Raw genomic sequence first — 25,098 nt, forward strand, 5'->3', positions numbered from 1 at the left:
GTATGTATACATAGATATTACACACACAGTAATTTTTAATTCAAATATTACAAGATAAAATAAAAATATGGTGTTTGTGTCAGTTGGCATCCTCTGAGGAGAAGACAGTGAGACAACTAGCAGTCCAAGAGGCTTAATGAAGGAAATACACCTTAGAGAGAGAAAGGGAGGAAGAAAGAGTTTTGACTGTTTCACCTGCCAAAGAAAAGGTGGGTGGACCTTGTTTGGGCAGGAGAGCCTCAGGCAGTGATGCAGATGTGACAGAGCGTGACCTCCCCTCAAAAGCTGAGGTGGATACTGAAGGCACTAACAGCTGGGAGCTGTCAGTAACTGGACTCCTTGCAGCTGAATGAGAAGTTCTTTCTTGAAGATAAATCCAAATAGCACATCTCCATGGCTGCCTCAGTGTGTGTGTGTGTGTACATTACTAACAGAGTAGACACAAGAAAGTTCTTTATCATTTAGAGCCTACTATTTGGTAAGATATTATTGTGTTACAACCCATAAAAATAGATTTTATAAGCTTGCCTGTCTTTCCTTGGAAAAGTTACATGTAGTTAGCTTGATTTGGGCCAATTTAAAAAGAATACTTCCCTGGGACACCTGGTGGCTCAGTCAGTTAAGTGCCTGCCTTAACTGCCTCCCAGGAAGCTCATCTCATGATCCTAGGGTCCTGGGATCGAGCCTGTGTCAGGCTCCCTGCTCTGCGGGGAGTCTGCTTCTCCCTCTCCCTCTGCCCCTTCTCCCCCCACAGCTTGTGCTCTCTCTCTCTCTCTCAGATAAATAAATAAAATCTTAAAAAAATAAAAAGATTATTTTACTGAAATATCCCATACTCCCGACCAGTGACAACAGTTCTTTCTGTCAGAACCAGGTGTACTTGAAGACCAGGAGAGGGCTGGGGATGGACATGCTGGAATCAAATGCCAGACCGCAGACCAAGTATAATCATGCTACTCACACTCATGTTCCTCTTCATATTCAGGGTAGAAACATGAAGAAGGGAAAATGAGAGGAAATTAACAGAGGGTTGTCTGGAATAAACAGCTTATCCTTGGTCATAGGTAAGAAAATAAAGAGAGAACCTCTGAACTAACTGGATTGTGTTCTTTATTTCCCTGATTATCGATTTACCCCCATGACGTATGTCTAGCACATAATTCAAATCTGGTATCAACCCTAGAAGAAATATTGTCAGAATATATTGCTAACTCTCATTTTACTAATATTTAAGTTATTAATATTTTATGAAAAATTCAGTATGTTAAAGACTCTGTAGTACCAAGAATAGTATAAAAGCTGGGTCAGTATAACAAAAAGGCAGGAATACAGCTGGTAGGGAGCTTTATAGGTCAGAAAATATTTTTAACTAATTTTCACATAGTTCTGTTGATTTGTTTTGTGTCTGTGGAAAGAAAAGTGAAAAAGCATATGTAACACATTTTGATGCAAAACACAGAAATATAATGGATTTACAGATATTCTTTCAGAAAAATTTTCATTTGTACTTCCTTATTCTCACCAAAGGGATGTTGGTATGATTTTATATGTCATTTTTGAAATGTAGCTAGTGCACAATTAAATAGTTTACATGGTCTAAAGTGGTTTATAAACCTACAGTGTTCAGAACATCTTTGTTAATCAACAGGTATTTATCTGGTACCTACTATATGACTCAGCATTTGGAATGCCATTGCATAGCACACATAAGACAAATAAGATATAGCCTTTAACTACCACAAACATCTAATCTACTTGAAAAGATGAGAAAAATGCACAAAATACAAAGAGAGAGACACAAGGCAATATATATTCAGGGGCTCAACTATGTAGCATTTCCAAGCTTACTAGTGGCTTAGAGATTGGTGACTTGGCTGGGGTTGGTTATAGAAAATTTATGGAGAAGGTTGGATGTAAGGTGGACATTGAAAAATGGGAAGGTTTGGAATAGACAAAGGAGAAACACAAGAAATATCCTAAGCATGGCTGGAAACATCAGTTGGCATCATCATGGTTTATAGACATTTGGTGACTAATCTCATTTGGCTGGATAATTATGTTGTGAGCAAGAAGGAGGTAATATGAAATAACTGGACTCTGGAGCCCAGATTATGGAGGCTCTGGGCTTAAACATGGCCTGAAAACAATAAGGAATCATTATAATAATACAATAAAATTGGTCTAGGTTTTAGTATTATCAGCCCAAGTATAATTGCTGAGGACTTCCCTTCCATTCCACCACTTCTCTGAGGAGTCACCCCTTTGTTTTGGGAAGATTATGAATGTTCTAGACTGTTGAAAAAGGTTAATCCACATTGGAGGTTTTGGATGTGACTCAGTACATTCCTGGTTGTCAGAGAGTGTCATTTCTGCTGATAGCTCTGGGGGAGACTTGCAGACTGCTGACAAAGGAAGGTCCCCACCAGGTAGCTACAAACAGCACACCTCACAGGGCTTCTTATCATAGGGATGGGCAGTGGGCTGGCTTTGGCTCCCTAACAGGGTTTAGATGCAATTCCCCTCCTCTCTCTGGAGTCCCAGGTCTTATCTTCACCATCTCATTCCAAGCTCTCCATAAATATCCTACATATTACTATGCCACGGAGCTTTCCCCTCCTGAGTCCTGTTGGGATTCTTATTTAGTCTTACTTGAAGAGAATAGTCAGGGTTACCCTCTTGTCTTTTTTAATCTATTTTTATGGCATGAACTCTGTGCTTTGCTTCCTTCTGGGCCTTTCTTTCTGATTCTCAAGAGTTTTTACTTCTCAGTAATCTTACTTTCCACAAATTAAAAACAGTTTTATTTTTGTTCTTGATATGGGTTCAAGGGCTTATTTTAAGTTAAATTAATAAGAACAAAAATTGAACATTAGCAGTTTCTTTTAATTTTTAAAACTGCTTACAGTTCTAATCTCATTTAGGCAAGGTAGATGCCTCTGATTGAAGAATTACATATAAGGAAATAAGATAGAAATTCGTTCACTGGGTGACTGTTTACATGAATAGCACCAAACTGCTCAGGCATCCTGAAATCTAAAACCTCCTATCATTTCATGGACTCAAGGTTCAGCTTTAGAATTCAATTTTTAAGTTGTGCTCAGGTTTGAAACAGTACATATTTTGGGCTGAAAATTCTTTTCAGTCTTTATAATAGCCTGGAGAAATGAATGTAATAACCAGTTTGACAGTTAATAATAGCAGAATATGTAATATTTTTACATACAAATTCCCTCATCAGTGTTACATATAATAGTTGCTAAGCACTCGGGAGTACATATTTCTAGTTCAGAATTCATCAAGTGAAGTGTTAGGTATACTCAAGGTAGTCCACTAACGATGAGAAGTCCTTTCCCCATCCCCCCCCGACACTTAACAGACACAGAGAGCTATCGTTCTTTGTTTATTTCCTAGATATTTTTAGTATTAATAAAAATCTCGGAGAGGTCTGCAGGCATGGAAGTACAAAGTTCTTCCTCTAAAATAGCACACATTACCCCTCAAGAGGCCAATAGTATATCTAGTGCAACCCTATTTTGAATCATCAGTGTCCAATTTCATGAACTTCTTGGTTGAGGAGTTTCCTGGCCTTAGTGGCATTGTCCAAATCACTTACTATTCTCCCAGAATTCCCAGAATGTAGTTACCACTTCAGTTCTTGAATCGGAGCCTGGGTTTCTCCTTCTTGAGTTAAGCTACTTACTGATCTCTTTCTCTTTTTTAAAGATTTTATTTATTTTTCTGAGAGAGAGAATGAGAGGGAGGGAAGAGGGTCAGAGGGAGAAGCAGACTCCCCACCGAGCAGGGATCCCGACGCGGGACGCGGGACTCGATCCCGGGACCCTGGGATCATGACCCGAGCCGCAGGCAGTCGCCTAACCAAACTGAGCCACCCAGGCGCCCAAGCTACTTACTGATCTCTTTTTCTTTGGAGACAATTCAATGTGCCAAAACGGACCCTGGGTGATGTCAGAAACAATCCTGAAAGCAGGCATTAGTTTGCCAAAACCGTGGGTTCCTGCCCAGTTTGTAGGTAATAGCCAGTAGGCTTTTACACCACAGATCCAATGCCAATCATTAGGGGACACCCAGTGATCTATCTTTGGCAAAAATGCTCCTCTAGCATTGTTAAATAATGCTATCTATAACATTTTGGCACCTTTCATCAAGAACGGATTTGTGCCATGTTGTGATTTGCAGTATCAAGATCATTAGGTGTATCTAAAGCAAAAGAAAAGTAATATATTTTCCTTGTAAGACCCATGAAAGTGATCCAAATATATATCACTTATTTCCTATTCCCCTCCACGTTCTATTTCCATGAAATTTCCATTGCAAGGACTTGCTTTCACAAAACGTCTCTGGGTACTGTTTCAGTAGAAGCAAGAACCTCCTTTACTATGCCTGAAATGATAGGAAGTTTTAGATTTCAGGATGCCTGGACAGTTTTGGTGTTATCCATGTAAATAGTCACCCAATGAATGAGTTTCGATACCCAGGAAACCAACTTGTTTAATACAAGGAACTGGAACCAAAGGAAGCTGGATAATTTCCAAAGGGAAATGTGTACAAACCCCATAATCAATTTGATTAAATACTTTAAAAAATATTATTATTAAATAATGTTGACATACAATGTTATAATTGTTTCAGGTGTACAACATAGTGATTTGACAATCAGTGCTCACCACAATAAGTGTAGTCACCATCTGTCACCATATAACTTCATTACAATATTGTTAAGTATATTCCCTACGCTGTACTTTTCAACCCTGTGACTTATTTATTTTATAACTGGAAGTGTGTAACTTTTAATCTGCTTCACCTATTTCAACTGAATGCTTTATAACCAGTTTGTGGCAAAATTATAGCCAGTTATTGGACTCAACCAAGGAGTGACAGTGACTAACGATACAGACAACAATTTTAAATATTAAAAATAGGGGACTTCAAAAAAAATAAGGGACTTATACAAGCCACATGGTTAAAAACAGCCATAGGCCAGCAAGAGGAAAAAAAAGTAGTTACTATAGAGAAGAATGCAGATTAAAAAGTGACAACTTGTGGTATTGTTCTGTGATCTTGGGTGAAAGCTATCTACATCTGAAGACAAGCTGCTTTGGATTCCTGAGAAGTCTCAGCTTGAGATCTCTGATAGGGATAGTCTTCCAGTGTTTGAGGATGTTTTTCGTCTCTTTGGTTGAAGGATATGTGTCCAAGAGTCAGTTATTTAAGTGTTTCACTGCTGTGCTAGTTATTACCAATACCTGATCAGGTCCTTGTAGTTCAGATTGTGATACAGTCTTTTGTTAAACACAAATTTCTGACTTGTAGCTGAGGCTTTAGGGAAGTATCAGAGTCAAACAAATAGTATCTGGAGATGACAGAGATTTAACATGGCTGTGGTTATTATTGATAATTTTCTAAAGTGAAAGATCTGATGAGAATTCATTATAGTAATGCAATTCATACAGTAATGCATATAGTAATACAACTATACAGTAATATGGTAATGCAGGGAAATTTGGTTGTTTCTGTGGCATGCAAAACAAACATAATAAAGACAATCTAGAAGTTTTAGACAAAATGGCTCAAAGTATAATGATTAAGCATGAAGAATGTTTTAACAGATAATGTTTACATCTTATTTATAAAAAACTGTAAATGTACTTGTTTTATAGAGGAAAATATCTTGAAATGTAACATACAATTAACGAGAGACATAATATATATCTCATACCAAGACTATGCTAAGCAGATAACAAATTTGGTAAGTCTAGAGTAGGTCTTACAAAAAAACTCTCTAGAGGCGCCCAAGTGGCTCAGTCGGTTGAGCATCTGCCTTTGGCTCGGGTCATGATCCCAGGGTCCTGGGATCGAGCCCCACATTGAGCTCCCTGCTCGGTGGAGACCCTGCTTCTCCCTCTCCCTCTGCCTGCCGTCCCCCCTGCTTGTGCTCTCTCTTTCTCTGAAAAATAAATAAATAAAACCTTAAAAAAAACCCCTCTATTTTAATAGAACTCTGTGGATAAATTTGTTGTGCATCCTGTATTAAAAAGCACTGTCCTAGAAAGTGCTAGATTCAAATGAAAGAAGTAAGAGTGTGACCAAGCTAATATTTTAAATAATAACTGAAATTACAAAACTATGATAATTAATTATCAAAATAATTATGATAAATTATTATATTGTTGTTGCCTACATCAAGCAGAGTGCCAGTAAGACTCTAACAAATAGAAATATATGAAGGCCAGCAAGGATACCAAGTCTCTAGTTAATTCCCCTTTAGCATACGGTTTCTGAAATATTGAAGCATTTTTACCCACACAATTTATCCTAGAGAAAACTGAACATCTTTTCTGAGTTGACAACTCTTGCCATGGAACTCATCAAAAGTAATATTTCAAACAATCTTAATTATTTCTGGCACCTTCTTTTCTACAGTGAAAAAATGAGTCTTCGTACTTTTCCAGGGACCCTGTGGGAAATCCCAAAGATATTTTTAGGAACAAAAGATATCCTGAAAGTATTTTATTTAATTTCACATTTAGGATTAAATCTTAGGAAGGAAAAAAAAAATTAAAAGTTGTCAGGAGATTTGAAAATTTAGGAACGTGAGTGTTGAGATATAATTGGCCACTCAACGGAGAGTAACAGTATACATTTAAAAATAAATAGGGATTATGCTAAGTGAAAGAAGTCAAGCAGAGAAAGTCAATTATCATATGGTTTCACTTATTTGTGGAACATGAGGAATAGAATGGAGGACATTAGGAGAAGGAAGGGAAAAATGAAGGGGGGGAAATCGGAGGGGGAGACGAACCATGAGAGACTATGGACTCTGAAAAACAAATTGAGGGTTCTAGAGGGGAAGGAGGGTGGAGGGATGGGTTAGACTGGGCTCCCTCCTTGAGGGGGAAGCCTGCTTCTCCCTCCCCATCTCCCCCCTGCTTGTGTTCGCTCTCTCGCGGTCTCTGTCTCCGTCAAATAAATAAATAAAATCTTAAAAAAAATTAACAGGGAAGATAAGGTAATTTTTAAGAACTGTGAGGAAGTTTTGTTTTCTTAAAAAAACAAGGATGTAATAAAACCAAAGGAAAGCACAGAAAATAATTTTAACAAAACACAGAATCATTGCTATCCAAGCAGATTACACAGAAAAAAAAAATAACCCTTCATCTTTTAGGTGAAAGCAGTAAACAGTAAATTGAGGACACAAACCCATCAAAATTGAGCAAACTGTGCTAGGATTTTAACACATTCATTACTTGTCAGACTCATTATCTGTACTTACTATAACCTGAGAAAATGAAATTTCCTTTCTGTGTCCTTTCTTCTACTACTTTCTGTATCCATTAGGTTTTGTCCTTGTCATTCTACTTTAAGACAAAACTATTCTCTCTTTCTAAAGAAAACCATATCTTATTATTTGGCACAAAAAATTGTGCCTCTCTGACAAGACTATTTATAGTAGAGTCTCTTTAAAGTGTATTAATTATAACTTTTGGCCAAAGCAATTTCTGTTTCACAGGGAATTGGTAATTGTCAGCTGTCATATACTAGCATCTTAGATGAGCAAAGCATATGAGCACACATTGAATAACTTTCTACAGATACAGAAATCCCTTATACAACTTCTCAAAAAAGAGTGAAAAATAGCTCCTCTGTAGAATATAAACAGAAGAAGCTATGCTTAGTAATCAATCTTTAGTATTCTGAATGCTTTAGAAATGATCTAGGTATCCAATTAATACTGATTAGTTAGCTCAGTTTTATGGTGGTCCTAAAGATCTTGCAAACTGATCTTTGAATTCATATACTATAAGACATAATTACTGTTGAAACAAAAATTGCAGAGTTTGAGTGAATCAATTTGGTTAAATGCCAACTTACATTTTTCAAAGGCTTACACTTAAGTAGACTTACTGGTAGCTTACTTGATTAGTAATTCTACATAAACTTAGGAAGAACATATCCAAGTAGACTAAAAATATAAGCTCATATTATACTCAGTGCTGATAAACCAGGGAAGACATAGCTGCTTTTATTAAACAAAATAATAAACTAGTCTTATTTGTAAAATTTTACATAAAATATGGGAACTTGATTCTTAAAATATTTGAGTTAAGATTCTATCAGAATACTCTTTAAGCATATTACAAGCAGTAGTTCAGTGTCTATTTGCTGGAAATTTTTAGGAATCTTTAATGTATAAGCACTTATTTATCTCTACAAACTACTAAGAAGAGCCCCTTAATCTTCTTTAGAGAGACTTTTCCTTTAGAGTTCCTTCTGAGCACCTCATCGATTAATCATTTTACTTTTTCCATATTTTCTGTTTTCTTAGCCAAGACAGGAAATTTTCCCATCCACTCAACCCCACCAGTATCCTTTCTGTTTATAGTAGCTACAAGTATCTTTATTAAGACACTCCCTTCTTTAGGGTTGGATGACTGATGTGGGAGTATCTAGTTGTTTTATCCATTAAGATATACATTTATTCATGATTCTACTTTGTTTTCATTCTAAGGTGATTTCAAAATGCTCATTTCAAAATGTCCTGCTTCCATTGGAAGCAGAGTTTCCCTTTTGTTCTGAGCAATTTCTTAAAAAATGTTAATTATTTCAAAAGTTCTCCAGAGTGGCCATTATCTTTGGTGAAATCATGCCATTTAGAAAGTTAAGCACATGAATTTGTGTTATCATGTAAATACCTGTAAGAAGCAGGAGTTCATCCTATAGGAAGAGGCATGGACTTACCTTTGGACTGAGACAAATACGTGGGAGTCTAGGACTATTCAGTCCAAAAATGCTCTTTGTGTACCTAAAATCTTGAGCCCCTCAAATGAATGCTTGGGAAGCATCCAACTTCAAACCTCCTACAAGAATGGGTGGAAACGTTGTGTAGAGAAGAGTTACCTCCCATGTCTCATATGAGCAAAATGAGAGAAATCTGAGGCAATTTCTCATGAAGTTTTGATGACTAACCTATGGCAAAATTTTGTACAAAGGATCGCTACTCTAAGAAGAAAGCTTAACTTTTTTGTCCCCAGGGTTGGCTTGAAACAGACTTATTTCAGGGCCTATTTACAGTCTCTTCCTTATGAATTTTCCTCTTATTGATGGACAACAAAACGACAAAGACAAACACAGACAAATAGTTCTAGTAACAAAGCCAATTTCCACCAAGGATAAACATTTTTTTTAAAACTGATTCCTTCCTTCTCTTACATGCATACCTTGTACTTGGAATGGAAGTAGAAAGGAAGAGATACTTGAAAGAACATGGTGTATTGGTGAATGGATGGTAGTTGGATGTGCCCAGAATGACAGATTTAAGGAGAATGTGAAAGATTAGGCTGGAGAACAAACTGGGACCAGATCATGAAGTTTAAGAGTCTTGACTCTTGTCACAAAGGCGATTGAGAATAATAGAAGAATTGAGTGTTAGAATGAGATTAGAAAACAGTTTGGAAGAGGAATGGCTGGAGAAAGATATCTGAGTGAGACACAATGAAGAGAGAAACCAAGGTAGTGACAGTGGGGATTCTGAGCTGGACTCAGATATGGGAAAGATGTAGAAGAATGACCTCATGACTGATCGGACTTGGAGGTTAGCAAGAGGCAGAAATTTAGGATTATTCCTAGTTTCTTGACTTTAACAACTAGGTGGATAGTATGATAAGGAATATAAAAGAAGGACTATATTTGTAGAACTAAAGTAAGTTTCTTTTTTTTCATTTTGGGCACTGAGAAGCAAACTTCTTCCAGTTACTAATAAAAACAAAGCATGCAGAAATTCTAACAACACAGAGCAAGATGTGAAAACTTTACAGGATGTGTCATGTCTTTGTTCTCTATTGTAACATTTTTTCTTAAATAAATATCTTGACTGTTACACATCATGTACTGTTCAAAGGTATTTCATATGTCATTTTGTTATTTCATTATTTATTAATTCCTGATCATTTACCTATTTTAAAGACAAGGAAACTTATTTAAATGATTTATACAAGATCAAGCAGCAAAGTGACAAAGAAGAGATTCTTATTATGGTCAGTCTGAATCCAAAGCACACATCTTCCATAATGCTAAAATACATCCAGTTTTAAGTAAATAACTCTGGTGGTGATATGTAGGTGAACTTAGAAAAGAAAAAAAATTAAGATAGACTCATCTGGAGGCATTTGAAAGAATCCAGGACAATAAAAATGTAAACTAATTATGTGAGCTAGGGCAGAGGGATAGAGGATGGAAAGAAGGGAATGAATAATTTTAAAGGGAAAAAGTTAAATTGTTGAATGATCACATTGAAGTTTATACATTTAATGAAGGGAAGAGAGCATTCTATTATGGTAGGTTATTACAGTAATGGCCTTTAATGAATCACACCCCCCTGTATTCATGTTCTTGTGTGGTCTCCACATTAATTCTGAGGTTGGCCGTTGGCAATGTTGACATACTTTGGCTAACAGGACATCAGCAAATGCAGTATAAGCAGAGGCTTTAAAAGAGCTTTTGCATTCTCCAGCTTGCCTTGTCTTGCTGCTCAATGGGAATCCCGACACCATGCAAAGAAGCTAGGCTAAGCCTCATTGACAAATGGACTATGTGGAGAAGAGGCAAACTGTATCAGCTGAGATCCCTTAGATCAACCAGCTCCCAGCTCAGTCACCTGCTGACTGCAGCTGCATGAATAACCCTGGGTGAAACCAACACAGGAACCATTCAGTTGAGCTTAATTCCCAAACTCATATTGGTGACACACAGAATAATGAACAAATAAAACGGCAGTTTGTTAAACCATTGTGTTTTAGGATGGTTTGTTACAGAGTAATAAATAACTGATACATCTACTTTGTTCTCCATTATATCTTCAATAATTAACACAGTGCTAGCAAACAAAGATTACTCAATAAATATTTTAAATATTCAAATGAATAAATTGATGATAATCGAATATTCTTTTAGTTCATCCTTTTTTGAGTAGTTGTAAATGGAAGTCTTTTTGTCACCTTATTTATACTGTGAAAGTTATTGCACAGTTACCTATGAAAAAAATTGTTTTCAACCTTGTCCTTAAACATCAACTAGATATCAACTAGAAATGTGAAGATATCAGGGCACCTGGGTGGCTCAGTCAGTTAAGTGTCTGCCTTTGGCTCAGTTCATGATCCTGGGGTCTTGGGATCTAGCCCTGTGTCAGACTCTCTGCTCAGCAGGGAGTCTGCTTCTCCTTCTGCACTTCACCCACTCGTGCTCTCTCACTTTCTCTCTCTCTCTCTAATAAATAAATAAATAAATAAATAAATCTTAAAAAAGAAAGAAATGTGAAGATATCAACTAGGAATGTGCTCTGGGACTTCGTAACTATAACACACCAACTGAGTTGATGTGTTTTTTATTTCTTGATCTGACGTCTTATTTAGAGTACATACAGAGAACAGGACTGATTCACTATGCTTTTCATAGTTTTCTCTTAGGCTTTTCTGCCTGTCTGTAAATTTTTTTAAACAAGGATAAGATTCAGCATTTAAGGTGTTCATTGAATATAAGATGTGATGGTCAGAACTCCCAAATCTGTTGATAATCTACCAAAAAGATAAGGCACTTTTATTGTGGACAGAGTATTGAGACTTGGCTGTGTTCTAATCTCATCTAATCTCTAGTCCATGTTCAAATTTCTGTTTGTCCCTAAAATTTATTTTTATACTCAGTTTATTTGAGCCAGTATCCAATCAAAGGTCATGTATTGTATTGGGTTATTATGTATTTTAGATTTTTCTTAATCTAAAGCATTTTCACGATCTTTTTCTTTTTTCCATGACATTGACTTTTTGAGGAGATCAAGCCCGTTTTCTTACATAAAGTCTCATGTTCTGGGTTTGGCTGATCATTTTCTTGTGGTATTTAACTTATCAAAATCGCCTTTTAGTTAATGTTGTGTGAACAATTTGTAAAGGTGTAAAGTTATCATTTTAAAAATTCAGTAAGTTTTGTTTGGACAATATGATATTAAAGCTCTAAATTACAGAGGTGGGTGGGGAGATGGATGTAATAGGTGAAGGCGACCAAGAGTACACTTCATGATGAGCACTGAGCAATGTATAGAATTGTTGAATCACTATATTGTACATCTGAAACTAATATAAAACTGTATTTAATTACACTTGGATAAAAAATAAAACAACTCCTCTAATTTATACTACTAGTGAAAATATTTCAGTGTAGATAAACAATTTAAAATGAAAGATAATGGGGAGATACCACTTGGAGAGAGGGGTTCTGAAGGATGAGCGTGGAGAAAGAAGGGCGCATGAAGAACTGAAGCACCATAATTAACAGTCAGCACCAAGGACCCGTTGCTTGATAGAGGCCATCTTGGACCTCTTAACCAGCCCAGCCACCAGCCAGCTGAATGAATGAGCCAGAAAACACTATGTGGACCACAGACAAGCCATCACCCCAGAGCCCCTGCTTCAAGTCCACACCCACAGAACCACAGGCAATAAACACACATTTTAAAGTGAAAGGCAAAACTATGGAAAACACAATAGGAAAGTATTGTTATTAACTTGATATAGGAATTGAATAACAAGACACAAACTTTAGGCATCATAAAGGAAAGGCTGGTATGTTTGACTACAATATAACCAAAAGTTTTCCTTCAGAAAAATATACTGTAGAGAAAGTGACAAAACAAGCAATGAATTGGAAGATATATTTGCATTAATATACTGACAAAGTATTAATATTCTAAAATATATAAAGAATCCTTAAATAAAATTTTTAAGACAAAAATCTCATTAGGAAAATGAAAATAAAAGGCTTTAAGAAGCAGTTCAGAAAAGAGGAAAACTGAACTAATTAACATATTTTAAGATATCAACTTCATTAATAATCATGAAATATAATTAAAACCACAATGAGATACTATTTCATACTCACCATACTGGCAACAACTAAAGCCTTCTTATTCCAAGTGTTGGTAAGTACAAGGACTATGTTCATGCATTGATGGTAGGTAAATTGATACAGTTTGGAAAATAATGTAATGTTTTCTAGTAAAATTGAAGATGTGTAAGTATATATATATGTATAGACACACTATAATGGAGAAATTCATCTTTTATGTGTATATTCTAAGGAGACCTTTGTACCAGTTTACAGGGCACTGGTAAATTAAAAAACAGGTAGACAGGGGCGCCTGGGTGGCTCAGTTATTAAGCGTCTGCCTTCGGCTCAGGTCATGATCCCAGGGTCCTGGGATCGAGTCCCATATCGGGCTCCCTGCTCGGCAGGAAGCCTCCTTCTCCCTCTCCCACTCCCACTCCCCCTGCTTGTGTTCCCTCTCTCGCTGTGTCTCTCTCTCTCTATCAAATAAATAAATAAAATCTTAAAAAAAATAAAAATAAAATGTGTGGAGTAAACAAAGCATTTAAAAAAAATAAAAAAAAAATAAAAAACAGGTAGACAAAGCAAAAAAGCACACAACTCAAATGTCCACCACAGTAGAAGAGAGGAATATGTTGTGGTATATTTGTACGAAGAAATACAAAGATCCATTAACATATTACAGTTATATTCGGGAACATAGATGAAGCTTACAAACATAATGAGGAGTAAAAGCACAAATTGCAGAAAATTATGTATGCTATAGTTCCAAAAAAGTAGGTAGGCAGGTAGGTAGGTAGGTAGATAGATGATAGATCGATAGATTCAGGATGCAAACATATGTGATAAAACCATGAGGAAATGCAGGGAATGGAAAACATACATTTGAAGTGGTAAAGTGGAGGAAAATGAGTTGAGAAGGGACAGAAAGGGACTTTGATGATGGTAATGTTTTCTTTTTGATATTGAATTGTGAGCATACTGGTATTCATTGTATCTTCTTTTTAAGATAGTATGTATATTTTATAAAAATTCTTTTGTAGCTGCCTAATATTTAAGAAAAACATGTTTTAAAAGAGAAAGAAGGGGTGCCTGAGTGGCTCAATCAGTTAAGCATCTGCCTTCAGCTCAGGCCATGATCTCCAGGTCCTGGGATAGGCTGGTACTGGGCTCCACGCTCAGCAGAGAATCTGTTTCTCCCTCTCCCTTTACCCTCTCCCTGGCTCATGCTCTCTTTCTCTTTCTCTCAAATAAATAAATAAAATCTTAAAAAAAGAGAAAAATAATGCTAGATTATTTTGTATTTGAGTTGCAGAAAGAATAAATTTGCTATCTTGCTACAATTGTAAAATGATACTTTCATTTTTAAATTGCAAAAAATCAAATGAAAATGTTCCTAAGCACTTTTAACATTTAATTGTTGATTAAATGACATCATTAATTCCAACTGAATACTTGTCCACTGAGGCACAATATATTAAGATAGGTTAGAAATATATTTCAGAATTCTATCATATCTATCTCCCTATCTAATCATCTACCTAATTTTGAAAAATTTTTAAGAAAATCAGGAATATACATAATGTGTCTCTAGTGTACTAAATCAATGAATTAATAAATGCAAAATTCTCTCACCTATTCCTAACTTAAAAAAAAAGTAACATACAGTTTAAACCTTACTCTCATCCCTTTCTCCTTCCTCTTTCTCTGCTGGTGATGATTCTGGGTGTTTTTAAAGAAACCTCTTTTTCTAATTGGAAAAACAAAAACAGCAAAGTCATTCATAATCCTATCATGTTGTCATTTAGTCATATTAATAAGCAAATGCAAACAATTCTTCCAGTGCCCATCCAACTTAATGATTTCAAAATACCACTTTTAGAACTGTTCTTCTAATATCTAAGGCTCACCTAATAGATTCTAAACAAACTCAAATGCCCTCAGGTATCAGCAGGAGAGATTAGAGAGCCACTCTGTTAGAATGGGGAGTTTGTTTAGATTGAGTTCATGCCCCACTTTTATTTTATTTTATTTTTAAAGGTTTTATTTATTTGAGAGATAGAGCATGTGTGCTTGAGCACATGAGTAGTGGGGAGGGAGGAGCTGAGGGAAAGGGAGAAGCAGACGCCCCCCTGAGCAGGGAGCCTGACTCCAGCTTGATCCCAGGACCCTGAGATCATGACCTGAGCAGTAGGAAGAAGCTCAACCAACTGAGCCACCCAGGTGCCCCTATGCCTTACTGTTAGTGGGCAAAATGCCTGTTATCTTCTGGGAATGGCAAGACGGGAATGGCCAGCCAATATTATTAAGCGGTCTGATTTTTGAAAGAAAAGACAGAAATTTTGGTGTCTTTATTTCTAATTTGTAAATTTGGGCAACTATCTACAATTTTAAAAACTACAGTGTAAATTAAGTAAAACCCTTCAGAAGGCTGAAGTCAGCAGGTTGTTTGCCACTTTACAACTACAGTAAAATGAGACAGCTATAACTATCTTTTTGGTTTAGGGCCCCCTGCCCCCGCATTCTCTCTCCCAAAACATTTGTTAATTTTTCTCAACCACATTTGTTGTTCAGGTCCGGGCTTCCCTACTGAGAAGCCCTCCGTGATGTTGGCCTGCCTCTGAGTCCAGCTTCAACCCTCTGCTCCCCACCAAAACGGCTCCCTTGCAGTCCACTGAACAGCTTTGGCATTGTTTTGTCCCACCATTTAGCTCCTGAAGTTGTGTCTATGAATTTGTTACATGGTGCAAAGGGATTGGATATGGATTTAGATACACCTGTGTTTTCACCCTAGCTTGGTCATATACTCTGTACTCTTGTAGCTCTGCTCCCTCACGCCTCTGGATCTTCTTGAATTCTGACCTGTACAGTATGATTGCCATTTTGAAGTCTCAAAAAAAAAAAAACCAATGTAATGAAACCTAACATAGTGCTTGACACATAATGTATGTGTAATAAAATTTGCTCCTGTGTTTGTAGATCCAAGGTGTCATTTTTAATTACCTTGCTCATATCCTATCTTTATCTTAATGTCTTCTTTGTTGAGCTACACCCTCCTCTACTCTGAACTCCTATAGAAGTTATTTTCTCCATGGTGCATTTGCCATCTCAAACAGTTATGTAAATTTTGTGCAGCTTTTCACATACTTGCCATCACTCTAAACACAATGTAGACTTCTGAAGACAGAGACAACAATCAATAATTTCGAGTTTCTTGTAATATCACATAGTCTTTTACACGTTCTCAATGTCCAAGTAGATGTCAACTGGACTATCTAAGTCTCAGAGCCTCCAAACTGTGGGGTGGGAAGAAATTTTGATGTTAGTACTTTAATTGATCATTTTATAGATGAAGAAAATAAATCCTCCTTTAAGTGATTTATTAAGCTACCATGGATGGTGAGGGACAGAACCAGAGAACTAGAGTTAAACATTTCAATTTCTTCACTCTTAGAATAATCTCCGTGTTTGCATTGGCTTTGGAGTGAAATATTCTATTTTAGCTCCTCCCTTGCCAAATGGGTGACCTTGGGCAAGTTGTACAATACTCATGCATCTCGGTTTTTTAATCTCTCAAAGGGGATTATTAAAACCTAGGGTTGTTTTAGCTTAAATGAGGTGAAATATGTAAAGCATTTATTGCAGTGCTGGCATATACCAAACACTCCTTATATTCTACAATGATGATAAGATGAGAATGACCTTTTGCTGATGCACTGATAAATTTGCTGAGTCTGTCATTTAGAGAATTAGGAAATGGTTGTTGCTATCACTTGTTTTAAAAAATTCTGCATATTTTAAAATGCAATACATTATTTTTCAACCTTTGGTTCTTCAGGTTCAACATTTTCACTTCATATAATATTTTCCAAGGCATAAGATTTCCCAGCCTATTAAAATTTTATAGCTTTCTTGTAAACTTTCTTTACTTTTTCCAGTCTTTTAGCTTCAGTTCTCCAATTTTTCATAGTATGAATTTCATCATATTTTAATATAGAGCAGGGTTATTGCACTCATTATGCTTTCTAATTCATTGTTTATGATGATTGTTTTAACTATCTATGAATCTGAGTTTTTGATTTATAATTATTTTAATTTGTAATTGATATGACCTTTTGGTGGTTGCATTATGTACTTTTGCTGCAAAGTGTTCAGCAAACATTAGTGTCTGTTCCCATTTTAAATTCTTACTTGTATAAACATTTTTGGATACTCTGGAGTACTGAAAATACTTTAAGCCAAACATAAACAGAGTTTCAGAAAGCTAGATTCTGAGTTGTGCAAGAAAACATACCAGGTCATTCAGAATAGAGATCCAGTTGTTTCAGAAGCTTTTATTGTCACATAAATACTGTGAAGCAAACAATTCATCAGTAGCCTCAAATATATACTTCCTCTGTAAAAGATTGGGACTCATGGAGGTTTAGGAGTCTAGGCTAGGTTTCTCAACCTTTTCCTTTCCAGTATGGTTCCCTTACACTTTTCCACCCTCTTCCCATTAATAATCCATAGCACCTAACACTGGCTATTGAAGTACTCAAAAAGTATTTTGTTGATTAAATGAATCAATGAATGAATGCGGGATATCTTCCTAACAAGTTCATCACTTCTCTCTCAACTCCATCAGTTCCCATTGTAGACATAAAGGATATTTACACATATTACTGATGTACAAAATGCTATTTTTTTGTTAAATGTACACATGCTTTGATTCTTTAGTCCATTGAAATGTTTGACAAAGTATGGCATTTCCAGTTTAGACTTTTGTGAAAAAGGTGTTTTATCTGGACACCCAAAAACCTGTTCTATTTTGAATAAAGTGTGGACACTTATCTCTAAGCAAGAAAGTTAATATGCTGGTTCTAGTCATAAAAAAAGTGCAGCATAGCCCATGCCCAAGTCAAGTGGGCCATAGAATTAAAGTTTTGAGCCAATGTTATACTCACAGCAGAACTCTAGCCTCTGACAACCAGGATAGGAACTGCATATAGGGTATCCCTCCGTATTCTAGGAATGACAGCTGTCAAGAAGAAATATGTCTTCAGACACCTAAATAGGCAAGAATTCAAGGAAGAGGCCATTCTTTCTTTTTTTAAATTTTTAAAGTTTTAATTTTGATTCCAGTGAGTTAACATACAGTGTTATATTAGTGTTATTATATTACAGTGTTATATTGTCAGGTGTCCAATATAGTGATTCAATACTTGCATATATCACCCTGTGCTCACCACCTATTTAACCCATCCCCCACTGACCTCCCCTCTGGTAGCCATCAGTTTGTTCTCTATAATTAAGAGTGTTTCTTGATTTGTCTCTCTCTTATTTTCTTTCCCTTTGCTTGCTTGTTTTGTTTCTTAAATTCCACATATGAGTGAAATCATGGTATTTATCTTTCTCTGACTGACTTATTTCACTTAGCGATATACTCTCTAGCTCCGTCCATGTCATTGCAAGTGGCAAGATTTCTTTCTTTTTAAATCTTTTATGGCTGAGTAAATTGTATATACACCACATCTTCTTTATCCATTCATCAATTGATGGACATTTGGGCTGCTTCCATAATTTAGCTATTGTCAATAATGCTGCTATAAAACATAGGGGTGCATGTATCCCTTTGAATTATTGTTTTTGTATTCTTTGAGTAAATACCCAGGAGTACAATTGCTGGATCCTAGGGTAGTTCTGTTTTTAACTTTTTGAGGAACCTCCATACTGTTTTCCAGAGTGGCCGCACCAGTTTGCATTCCCACCAACAGTGTAGGAGGGTTTCTTTTTCTCTGCATCCTCACCAACACCTGTCGTGTTTTGTGTTGTTGATTTTAGCCTTTTTTTTTTTTTGATAGGTGTGAGGTGATATCTCACTGTAGTTTTGATTTGCATTTCCCCAATGATGAGTGATGTATAGTATATTTTCATGTGTCTATTGGCCTTCTATATGTCTTCTCTGGAGAAATGTCTTTTTCCCATTTTTTAATTGGATTATTTGGTTTTGGGGCATAAGTTGTCTAAGTTCTTTGTGTATTTTGGATACTAACCCCTATTGGATATGTCATTTGCAAATATCTTCTCCCGTTATGTAGGTTGCCCTTTAGTTTTGTTGATTGTTTCCTTTGCTGTGCAAAAGCTTTTTATTTTTATGTAGTCCCAATAGTTTATTTTTACTTTTGTTTCCCCTGCCTCAGGAGACAGATCTAGAAAGAAGTGCTATGGCTGATAGCAGAGAAGTTACTGCCTCTGTTCTCTTCTAGGATTTTTATGGTTCGTGTCTCCCATTTAGGTCTTAAATCCATTTTGAATTTATTTTTGTGTATGGTGTAAGAAAGTGGTCCAGTTTCATTCTTTTTTATTATTTTTTTAATTATGTTCAATTAGCCAACATATAGTACATCATAGTTTTTGATGCAGTGTTCAGCGATTCATTAGTTACATATAACACCCAGTGCTCATCAACACACGTGCCCTCCTTAATACTCATCACCCGATTACCCCATCCCCCAACCCCCTCCCTTCTGTAACCCTCAGTTTGGGACCCAGAGTCCAGAGTCTTTCATGGTTTGTTTTGCATGTTGCTGTCCAGTTTTCCCAACACCATTTATGAACGAGACTGTCTTTTTCCTCTTGTATATTCCTGTCTCCTTTGTTGAAGATTAATTGATCCTATAATTGTGGGCTTGTTTCTAGATTTTCTATTTTGTTCTATTGATCTGTGTGTCTATTTTTGTGTCATTACCATCCTGTTTTGATTACTACAGCTTGGTGCCATGAACTACCCTTGCATCCCAGAAATAAATCCCACTTGATCATGGTGAGTGATTTTTTTAATGTACTGTTAAATTCGGTTTGCTAGTATTTTGTTGAAAATTTTTGCATCTATGTTCATCAGGCATATTGGCCAGTAGTTCTCTCTTTTTTTTTAGTGGTTTTGTAGTGGTTTCTCTTTCTTTATCTGGTTTTGGTATCAGGGTAATGCTGGCCTCATAGAATGAATTTGGAAGTTTTCTTTCATTTTCTATTTTTTGGAATAGTTTGAGAAGAATAGTTATTAACTCCTCTTCTTTAAATGTTTGGTAGAATTCACCTGTAAAGCCATCTGGTTCTGGACTTTTGTTTGTTGGGAGGTTTTTGATTCCTGACTCAATTTCCTTGCTGGTTTATTCATCTGTTCAAGTTTTCTATTTCTTCCTGTTTCAGTTTTGGTAGTTTATATGTTCCTAGGAATTTATCTTTCTTCTTGGTTGTCCTATTTCTTGGCATGTAGTTTTTCAGAATATTCTCTTATGATTGTTTGGCTCTCTATGGTGTTGGTTGTTATTTCTCCTTTCTCACGTGTAATTTTATTAATTTGCGTCCTTTCTCTTTTTTTCTTGATAATCTGACTAGAGATTTACCAATTTTACTGATTTTTTTTTCAAAGAACCAGTTCCTGGTTTTATCAATCTATTGTTTTTGTAGTTTCTATATCATTGATTTCTGCTCTAATGTTTATTATTTCCTTCTGTCTGCTGGTTTTAGGTTTTGTTTGTTCTTTTTCTAGTCCTTTAGGTGCAAGATTAAGTTGTTTATTTGAGATTTTTCTTGCTTCTTGGGGTCGGCTTGTGTTGCTATAAACTTCCCTCTTAAAACTGCTTTTGCTGCGTTCCAAAGGTTTTAGACCACTGTGTTTTCATTTTCATTTGTTTCCATGTGCTTTTTTTATTTCTTCTTTTATTTCCTGATTGACCCATTCATTGTTTAGTAGCATGTTATTTAACCTCCATGTATTTGTGGTCTTTCCAGATTTTTTTCATATGGTTGACTTCTAGTTTCATAGCCTTGTGGTCAGAAAATGTACATGGTATGACTTTGATCTTGAATTTGTTGAGGCTCATTTTGTGGCCTAATACGTGATCTATCCTAGAGAATGTTCCATTTGCACTTGAAAGGAATGTGTAGTCTGCTGTTTTAGGATGGAATTTTCTGAATATGTCTGTTAAATCCATTGTTCCAGGGTGTCATTCAAAGCTATTGTTTCTTTGTTGATTTTCTGTTTAGATGATCTGTCCATTGCTATAAGTAGGGTGTTGTTAAACTACTATTATTGTATTATTATTATTATTATTTTTTTTTAGTTTGATTTAATATTGCTTTTAGTACGATGCTGACTCCAGCTGTGCGGAAAGGGCTCTGGAGAGATGTTCATAGCAGCACACGCCTGCGGCTCTTCTTCGGTTCGGAAGGCTCCAGGGCAGCCAGTATTTCTTCGTCAAATACATTCTTTAGGCCTTTCTGTGTGAGTGCAGAACACTCCACATACTTGACTGCCTTCAGGTCACGGGCCAGCTTTTCAGCAGTCTCTGGAGTGATAGGCTTCTGTTTGTTCTTGGCAAGTTTCTCAATCATAGAGGGGTCATCTCGGAGATCAATTTGGGTCCCAACAAGCAAAAAGGAGTCTTTGGACAATAGTGAGTTATTTCAGGCACCCACTTTTCCTTCACATTTTCAAATGAGGATGGAGAGACCACTGAAAAACAGACTAGAAATACATCTGTTTGTGGATAACTCAGCGGTCGTAATCTGTCATAATCCTCTTGCCCTGCAGTATCAAAAAGTCCAAGAGTATATGGCTCTCCACCAATCATAACTGTGACTACATAGTTGTCAAAAACAGTTGGTACATACTCAGATGGAAATTTGTTTGTTGTGTAGGATATCAGAAGACATGTTTTACCAATGGCACCATCGCCCACAACAACACACTTAATTGTCTGCATTGCTGAAACAGTTTTGTATCCACTTTAAATATTTCAAATTCGATGATGATCTCAGCTTCTCCGCCGGGGCGTTGGCCCTATTATTGTATTATTATCAATTAGTTTCTTTATGTTTGTTATTAAACTTTTCATTTATTTGGGTGCTCCTGTGTTGTGTGCATAAATATTTACAATTATTATATCTTCTTGTTGGACTGTTCCCTTTATGAGTATATAGAGTCCTTCTTTGTCTCTTGTTACAGTCTTTATTTTAAAGTCTATTTTGGGGGGCGCCTGGGTGGCTCAGTTGGTTAAGCGACTGCCTTCGGCTCAGGTCATGATCCTGGAGTTCCAGGATCGAGTCCCGCATCGGGCTCCCTGCTCAGCAGGGAGTCTGCTTCTCCCTCTACCCCTCTCTCCTCTCATGTGCGCGCTCTCTCTCTCAAATAAATAAATAAAAAAAAAACTTTAAAAAAAATAAAGTCTATTTTGGGGGCACCTGGGTGGCTCAGATTGTTAAGTGTCTGCCTTTGGCTCAGGTCATGATCTCCAGGTCCTGGGATCGAGCCCCATGTTGGGCTCTTAGCTCAGTAGGGCATCTGCTTCTCTCTCTCCCTTCCCTCTCCCCCTGTGCTCTCTCTGTCTCTGTCTCTCTCAAATGAATACATAAAATCTTAAAAAAAAGTCTATTTTGTCTGAAATGAGTGTTGCCATTCCAGCTTTCTTTTGACATCCATTTGCATGATAGATGTTCCTCTATCTCCTCACTTTTAATCTGTAGGTACTTTTAGGTCCAAAATGAGTCTTGTGTAGGCAACATATAGATGGATCTTGATTTTTATCCATTATGTCACCCTATGTCTTGATTGGAGCATTTACTCCATTTACACTCAAAGTAATTATTGATAGATATGTATTTATTGCCATTTTATTACTTGTTTTGTGGTTGTTTCTGAAGATTTTCTCTGATCCTTTCTTGTCTCTCTCTTTCATGTTTTGCTGATTTTATTTAGTGATATATTTGGATTTCTTTCTGTTTATTCTTTGTATTTTTATTAGTGGTTTTTGATATATGGTTATCATTAGATTTGTATTTAAACTCTTCAGCATATAACAGTCTACATTAAGTTGATGGTAGTTCAAGTTTGAACCCATTCTTTTCCTCTCCTCTCCGTGTTTTAGGTATATGATTATATTCTATATCCTTTTTTGGTGTGTTCCTTAACTGAGTTTTTACAGAAATATTCATTTCTATATTTAGTTGTGGAATTTTTCTTCCAGTCTTCGGATCACTCTCTGGTTTGTTGACTTGGATGTGGAGGATATCTAGCTGAAATTGTGGGTTGGGGTGAGCTCAGGGTCCTCCTACTCTGCCATCTTCCCAAGAGGCCATTCTTTTTTATTTTTTTACTATGTTATGTTAATCACCATACATTACATAATTAGTTTTTGATGTAGTGTTCCATGATTCATTGTTTGTATATAACACCCAGTGCTCCATGCAGAACGTGCCCTCTTTAATACCCATCACCAGGCTAACCCATCCTCCCATCCCCCTCCCCTCTAGAACCCTCAGTTTGTTTTTCAGAGTCCATCGTCCCTCATGGTTTGTCTCCCCCTCCAATTTCCCCCCCTTCATTCTTCCCCTCCTGCTATCTTCTTCTTTTTTTTTTTTTAACATATAATGTATTATTTGTTTCAGAGGTACAGGTCTGTGATTCAACAGTCTTGCACAATTCACAGCACTCACCATAGCACTTACACTCCTGAATGTCTATCACCCAGCCACCCCATCCCTCCCACCCCCCACCACTCCAGCAACCCTCAGTTTGTTTCCTGCGATTAAGAATTCTTCATATCAGTGAGGTCATATGATACATGTCTTTCTCTGATTGACTTATTTCACTCAGCATAACACCCTCCAGTTCTATCCACATCGTTGCAAATGGCAAGATTTCATTCCTTTTGATGGCTGCATAATATGCCATTGTATATGTATACCACATCTTTATCCATTCATCTGTCGATGGACATCTTGGCTCTTTCCACGGTTTGGCTATTGTGGACATTGCTGCTATAAATATTGGGGTTCATGTACCCCTTTGGATCCCTACATTTGTATCTTTGGGGTAAATACCCAGTAATGCAATTGCTGGATCATATGGTAGCTCTATTTTCAACTTTTTGAGGAAACTCCATACTGTTTTCCAGAGTGGCTGCACCAGCTTGCATTCCCACCAACAGTGTAGGAGGGTTCCCCTTTCTCCGCATCCCCGCCAACATCTGTCGTTTCCTGACTTGTTAATTTTCGCCATTGTGACTGGTGTGAGGTGACATCTCATTGAGATTTTGATTTGGATTTCCCTGATGCCGAATGATGTTGAACACTTTTTCATGTGTCTATTGGTCATTTGGATGTCTTCTTTGGAAAAATGTCTGTTCATGTCTTCTGCCCATTTCTTGATTGGATCTTTGTTTTTTGGGTGTTGAGTTTGATAAGTTCTTTATCGATTTTGGGTACTAGCCCTTTATCTGATATGTCATTTGCAAATATCTTCTCCCATTCTGTTGGTTGTCTTTTGGTTTTGTTGACTGTTTCTTTTGTTGTGCAAAAGTTTTTTATCCAAGAGACCATTCTTAAGGAGGCATTAGTCTAATGGCTAGGAGCATGAACCCTGGGGCCAGGTTACCTGGGTTCAAATCTCAGTTATACTATTTCCTAACTGTGTGACTTCAGGCAACTTACTTAACTTTTTTGTGCCTCAATGTCCTCATCTATGAGATAGGGATAATAATGGCACTTACTTCATAGGGTCGTTTTGAGAATTTAATGGATAATAAATTTTAAGTGAAACAAAAAATGCCTGGCATTTGGTTGACACTCAATGAATATTAGCTATATTGTTATTGTTATTATCATTACTTACAGTAGGTAGAGAAACCAAGACAGAAAAAATTTCAAAGATGGGGCCAATAGATTTTTAGGATGGAGGAAGAAGAAAATTCAGGGGGAATTTGCAGCCTGAAAACAACCTGTGAGGACTCATGTCTGGCACAATGACAGTCATATTAGGTTGATGGGGCTGAGGTTGTTACTGTACTTCCATTCCTGCATCAAGCCTGCCTGAGGAACAGGGAGGAACTGATCCATCAGGCAGATCCTCAGTGATGCCCTCTGGAGAAGGTTGGGAGGTCCTTCACCTTCCAGAATTCTTGTTTCCATCCTGTAGGCCCTCCTAGGGGACCAAGGAATGCTTTTGTGGATGTGAACTACTATGACCCTAAATCACATGGAATCTCATGTGACCTTCTTTATTTATACTTGAAGTTGATCTGGATGATTCATCTGCTCCTATGCATTATTTTCAGCCTATATTTAAATGAAGAATAAACATTTCACTCAGATGGATTCATGGTACTTTATTTCCTTAGAAGCATTTTTGGGCTGAGCAACAAGTAAATTTTATATTCTATATAA

At 36.7% G+C, this 25,098-nt stretch overlaps 1 pseudogene; it reads right to left on the minus strand.

The window, feature by feature from the left end:
- Positions 1 to 21,066: 21,066 nt before the first annotated feature.
- Positions 21,067 to 21,700, minus strand: LOC113925003 (annotated as a pseudogene).
- Between the last annotated feature and the right edge of the window lie 3,398 nt (positions 21,701 to 25,098).

The sequence above is a fragment of the Zalophus californianus genome, chromosome 2, assembly GCF_009762305.2.
Source record: "Zalophus californianus isolate mZalCal1 chromosome 2, mZalCal1.pri.v2, whole genome shotgun sequence".
Taxonomy (NCBI): Eukaryota; Metazoa; Chordata; class Mammalia; order Carnivora; family Otariidae; genus Zalophus; species Zalophus californianus.